At 38.8% G+C, this 6,000-nt stretch overlaps 1 protein-coding gene across 1 annotated transcript in view; it reads left to right on the top strand.

The window, feature by feature from the left end:
• Positions 1–5,230: 5,230 nt before the first annotated feature.
• Positions 5,231–6,000, top strand: part of LOC149807123 (uncharacterized) — a 122,042-nt gene continuing 121,272 nt past the window's right edge. The window contains exon 1 of the mRNA XM_089962343.1: positions 5,231–5,364. The gene's annotated coding sequence lies outside the window, so the exon portion shown is untranslated. The remainder of the gene's footprint in view (positions 5,365–6,000) is intronic.

The following is a 6,000-nucleotide window of genomic DNA, read 5'->3' as shown; positions in this document are numbered from 1 at the left end:
TTGTTGTTGTTGTTTTGCTCCTTCCCGTGTGTGGATAGTAAATTTGGGGTTATTTTTTTCTCCGCTTCCCGTATGTGGATATTATATATAGTTTTCTTTTTTGCTTCTTCTCGTGTTTGTGGCATTTGTTTTGCTCCGTCCCGTGTGTGGATAGTATATTTAGCATTTGTTAAGAAAGTACGGGAAAAATAAGAAGTTGGTGGGAAAAATAAATTAAAAGAACAAGAAGAAGAAAACCAAAGGCCCTTTTCTGGGCCACTCATATGCCTCGAAAAGATATTTATTCTCGTTGCCTAAAAAAAATCTGGATCTCGTAGGGACCTTCATCTCAGGACAGGACGGTTGGTGGGTAAATTTATAGTGACAGGGGAATCTTCCAGGTTCCATAGGGACTTTTATCGCTAAACAGTTCAGCCTTCCTGTTTGCGTTACAATGGGTTTGAAGGTGATTTTCCTTCCTTGGGATTGTCTTCTCCTGAATACGAGTCAAGGCATATGATTTATTTATTTAGTCAGTATGGGTAAGCAGAGACAGAAGATACTCCGTCAGGTTTGGTCAAGAATATTCAAAACTGGTATATTTTATGAACTAGCTGAACTTACTCGCCACCCGCCACTCGCTGGATTTAACCGTCACTCGCTGCCCCCTTAACTAGCTGAGCTTACCGTCTACCCCTTGTCACTGTTTGGCTCGAATGAGGTCAGCTACTTGCCACATTGTTGCCAATGTTTAGTACCGTTGCGTCACCTCACCTATTCCATTTGTCTTGTCGCTATATCAACGAGAAAGGCTATAACGATTGGCGGGGTGGGTACGTTTAGATAGTTCGTTCGTGAAACTATATGAATAAAACAATGCTTGGCGGGATGAGACATATAACTGGATAGAATGATTGGCGGAGCTGGATATATCACTTTATAGAATGCCTGGTGGAAATTGTTGACAATGTCCAGTACCGTGACGTCACCTCACCTATTCCATTCCTATTATCCCTATACAACAACCCAACTTTCCCTTGTCCGTATACAGTGCCAATATTCCCCATGTTCAATTCCCACTGTCCGTAAACGTTTCCAGGTTGATCTGAAAAATCTTGTCCGTAAACGTTCCCAAGGGGGTCTGTAATGTCTGTAATGTATTTTCCCATTGAACCTAATCGTTCCTATTGTGATTTAAAATGTGTTGACCCTAAACGTGCCCATGACCTTTTTACCGTTGGATTTGCAATGATACATGACAGCCACGCTATACTACTTCTTATGGTCTTGCAACAAAGAGATGTTTGAAAATAAAAAAGAATACTTGTTGTCCAAAAATGTTATCGCATAGGAATAATAATAATAATAATAATAATGACTTTGTATAGCGCCTAATGTTTAGAAGCTCTAAGCGCTTTACAACATTAGACAACACCTATAAGATAAAAAACACATAATGATATGATTACAAAAACAAACACCATGAAATTAGAAAACATTAAAAAAACATGCTGAGAATATTTAAAGTAGGAAACATTATTAGGTCTTTAGGTTCGTTCTTGCAGTCGAAATAAGTGAGTTTTGAGAGCACTCTTGAATGTGATCACTCTGTCTTTGTGTCTTTCAGTGGGCAATTCATTCCACGTTGCTGGTCCCTGGTATGCAAAAGAACGCTGTCCATATGACTTTGTTTTCATAGTGGGAATAATGAGTATACGATTGTCAGAAGAGGAGCGTAAGTATCTTGCTGGTATCTACACATGGGGGAGGTCGGATAGGTATGATATACTAGAGTCCGACAGTGAAACGTAGCAGAGAGAACAAATCTTGTGTTTGATTCTGGATCGAATGGATAGTCAGTGTAGGGTACATAGCAGTGGGGAGGTGTGCTCTGATCGTGGTACTCTAAGTATGATCCGAGCAGCTGTGTTTTGAACTTTTTGAAGTTTCTGGAGCAGATATTGAGATGAACCAGATATAATTGAGTTACAATAGTCCAGTCTTGACAGTACTAATGAACACTCAAGTGTTTTAGTGGCATCAACTGAAAGATATTTGCGAATGGAGCTGATGCGTCTCAGCTCAAGATATGCAGCCTTGCATATGTTCATGACATGTTGGTGCAATGTTAGAGTACTGTCCAGAGTAACGCCTAGATTTCGTACTGATTGTGTGAATTTAATGTTGGTGTTGCTGATATTTATTGTTTGAGGTAGAGGATGTGAATGAGAAAGTCTTTGTGTTGTGATCAGAATGGCCTCAGTTTTATCATCATTCATCTGCAGCTTGTTACAAGTCATCCATGATTTCACATTCAGAAATGCACCTCTCTACACCTTGGATGGTAGCATCAACTTCAGTTGGGTGGCTAGATTTGTATATTTGGGTGTCATCAGCGTACAATTGGTGAGACACTGGATGATGATCTATGATACTTGAGAGAGAATGGGTGTACAGAATGAAGATAACAGGTCCACGAACAGACCCCTGTGGAACACCACAACATAGATCAACTGGGCTGGAGTGTATTCCATTTGCAGATACAATTTGTGTCCTGTTGACCAAATAGGACTTGAACCACAGTAAGGCTGTATCATGAATGTCAAATACATGCTGGAGACGGTGAAGTAATATAGCATGGTCTATTGTGTCAAATGCTGCAGACAAATCAAATAGGGTGAGGACTGTAATCTTTCCGCTATCCAAAACAGAGAGAATGTCATTAACTACTTTTAGGAGAGTAGTTTCAGTACTGTGGCAAGGGCGATATGCAGATTGTACATTGCTAAAAATACTGTTTGAATTCAGATGAGATACAAGCTGGGATAGAACAACATTTTCTAATATTTTTTTTATATGAATGGGATATTAGAAACTGGGCGGTAGTTCTTTAAATCGTTATGGTCTAGTGTTGGTTTCTTCAGCAGAGGCTTTACAATGTCAGTTTTGAAAAATGATGGGAATTCCCCGGATGAGAGAGAGGTATTAATAACATCAGTTAGTGAAGGCAATACTGGATCTAAGCACTCAAGCAGCAGTGATGTTGTAATTGGATCAAGTTCACATGACTTTGGTGCACTCTTCATCAGGATTGTATGTACGAAATCCATAGAGACAGGTTCAAATGCTGCTAATGGTTGTCGCTCAAATTCTGTATCCCAACTGTATGATGACGACGAGTCAATTGAAATTGTGGTGTCAAGCTTATCTCTAATGGTTTGTACTTTGTCAAGGAAGAAATTTGCAAACATTATCCGGAAGGTCGACTGGAGAGAAGGTAGTTCGGAGTGGTGTAGATTTGTTCCTTGACATTAGCTTGTTAGTAATCTCGAAGAGCTCTTTGCAGCGGGAACTTTCCATGATCTGATTTCGCTGCATGGACTATATTTGTGACATTCTTCTTAGCGGCTTCATAGATTTGCTTATGAATAGTGAGTCTGGTGGAAAGCCAGAGCCTCTCAGCTTTACGGTGGTCTCTTTTTGCAGTGCCAAGCTGGTCCCTAACACTGCTATACCACGGAGAACACTTTTGAATTGATACTCTGCACTTGGTAGCTGGGGCATGTTTGTCAAGCAATGAACGCAGGCAGTTATCGAGTTGTTCTGCTGTATGAGGTAAAAACAAGTTGTTAGGTTAGCTTGGATGTCGTGCATTAGTTTGGTTCTATTTATCATACGTTTCTCTTAGTAGCAAATAAAGGTGGGGGGTTAGGGACTGATACGTCAAGATGGCATATAATGCAGAGGTGATCTGATGCAAGGTCATGGGATACCAGGGAGGACCGTAGAATGTTATCATCAGGTCTATGAAGAATCCAGTCTAAAATGTGACCATGTTTATGGGTGCGCTGGTTAACTGACTGTTTGAGGTTGAAAACATTAATGGAATCTATGAGTTTTTATGTATTTGGGTTTCTGGGACAGTGAAAGTGAAAGTTGAAATCTCCAAGAATAATCAGGTTGCCACCTATCGAATTTCCGTAGTCCAGGAGATTCGGAAACTGCTCCAGAAAGAGAGAGTAGGGCGATATAGGCAGAAAAATGGACTGACCGTTGCTCCAGTGTGAATGTGGCTTGGACTAGTTCAAACGATGTGTGGTCGAAATTGACTGTTGTGGCGTGATTAAGACGTTTGATCATGGAGTTCTTTGTGATGACAGCAATTCCACCTCCGCGAGAATTACGGGAGAACGACTTGATGGAGTAACCAGTGGGTGTTAGATCCGCACACTTGGGCTCATCGCCTGATGTTTTTAGCCACGTTTCTGTCAGGAAAAAGACGTCAATATTCTGGTCGTTGATAAAATTAACTATTTCTGTGCGCTTTTCCGGTGGACCTACTGACTGGGCATTGAATAATGCAATACGCAGAGGTATCTCTTGGATAGTTGACACAAAGGTTGGCGAATTAGTAGGGATTTGAGTTAGGTTTTCTAAATTAACGGTCGAATTATTTTTAAATTGTTGAGCTGAAATAAGGGAGATAAGTGGATTTCTACTTCCAGTTCAACGCCGGCCAGCTTTGAAACAACGTTTCTTTTTTCGCTTTTGTTTACAATTAGGTAATGATGAATATAGTCCCATTTCGTTTAGTCTAGAGCACAATGTAGTGTGGAGAGCCAAGGAGTGATCATTTAAAGCAATTAATGAGGGTCCATCATAGCATAAACGTGTTGACTGGCGAGTATCACGTGATGGCGGTTTGTTCAAAAATCAGTGAAGCAAGACAGCTGAGAAAAAGTCTAATTGTTCTCATGTCCATAACAAGGAGATGAAAAAACACATATGAATTGAACAGCCAATACATAATGAACACAATAACGTAGATAAAGACAGGCAACAAGCACAAATATCATGAAAACGGCACTAAAAAACGGAACAGCTGCTTCAAGCCTGTTAAGCGATAGCGGCTATCTTGTTCAAATACGAGTTTTAACATTTCGAAATATGTTTTGTCCATTACTCTGGGTTGGCACAATAATGTGAAAGGCATATTTATGTATAAGTCAGTTCAAGGACATTGGGTATTAAAATCAAACATGAACTCATAATGGAATACGAGGTTTCAAACTACATTTAATAATAATGATAATAATAATAATAATAATAATAATAATAATAGAACTATCAATAGTTTAACTAAAATTCTATCAATAGTTTAATTAAATTTAAATAGACAGTCATAAGAACTCGAACATTTCTTATACAGTGTCATAGAACCTTTCCCGAACATGTTCTGTACAGTTGAGCTGATTGGGCGCCATGTTTATCGGATAACTTCCGTCCAACAACTACGAAGAAACGATTTATTCCGTCCAAGAAATAAAAGAAACGATGAAATCTAGGAATTTAAAGACAGTATAAAAGAAGAAAAGAACTAATGAGGTATTGATTTTTATCTCTTTTTAGGTTTGTAAGCCAGATTATATATTGCAAAGGTTCGACATTTACTCGACATTGTTGGAGCTGACTGAGTTACACTACACACATTCACAAATATGAGTCAGTTGTGACATCCCGTCGCTTATTAACAATGTATTGGTTCCAGTTTTCGAATTTGTTACATTCCAGCTGTTTCTTATATGGTTTAGAAGTCTATTTTATTTGCGTCTGGTAGAGAAAATTTTAAGTTACTGGGGGAAGATTGGGGGTGGGGTGCAATCAACGCTGACTAATAAAGGTATTTTCTTTCGTTTTTAAATGCCAAATGAATCATATCAAATTCCATGAAAGCATCCATAAAAGTTTATTAGTTCATTTGTCACACGGTTAAACAAGGTTGATGTTTGTCACGTGTTTGTGTCTCATTTCCACAGAACTATAGTTTATACTGTTGTCATAGTATTCAAATAATTGCCATGGTGACGTTTCCAGTATTGCTGTGGAGGTCTCACACCAGTATTATGTGTTATCATACGATGCTTATTATTTTTGTTAAAAATAAATAACCATAAGAATTATAAGGTACAAAGTTGCACAACCAGTCTTATAAACATGTCAGATTTTAATCAAAATTACATG

The sequence above is a fragment of the Sinohyriopsis cumingii genome, chromosome 1, assembly GCF_028554795.1.
Source record: "Sinohyriopsis cumingii isolate HCF-2022 chromosome 1, ASM2855479v2, whole genome shotgun sequence".
Lineage (NCBI taxonomy): Eukaryota > Metazoa > Mollusca > Bivalvia > Unionida > Unionidae > Sinohyriopsis > Sinohyriopsis cumingii.
Note: the sequence above shows the minus strand (reverse complement) of the source record. Positions and strands in the feature narration are given on the sequence as shown.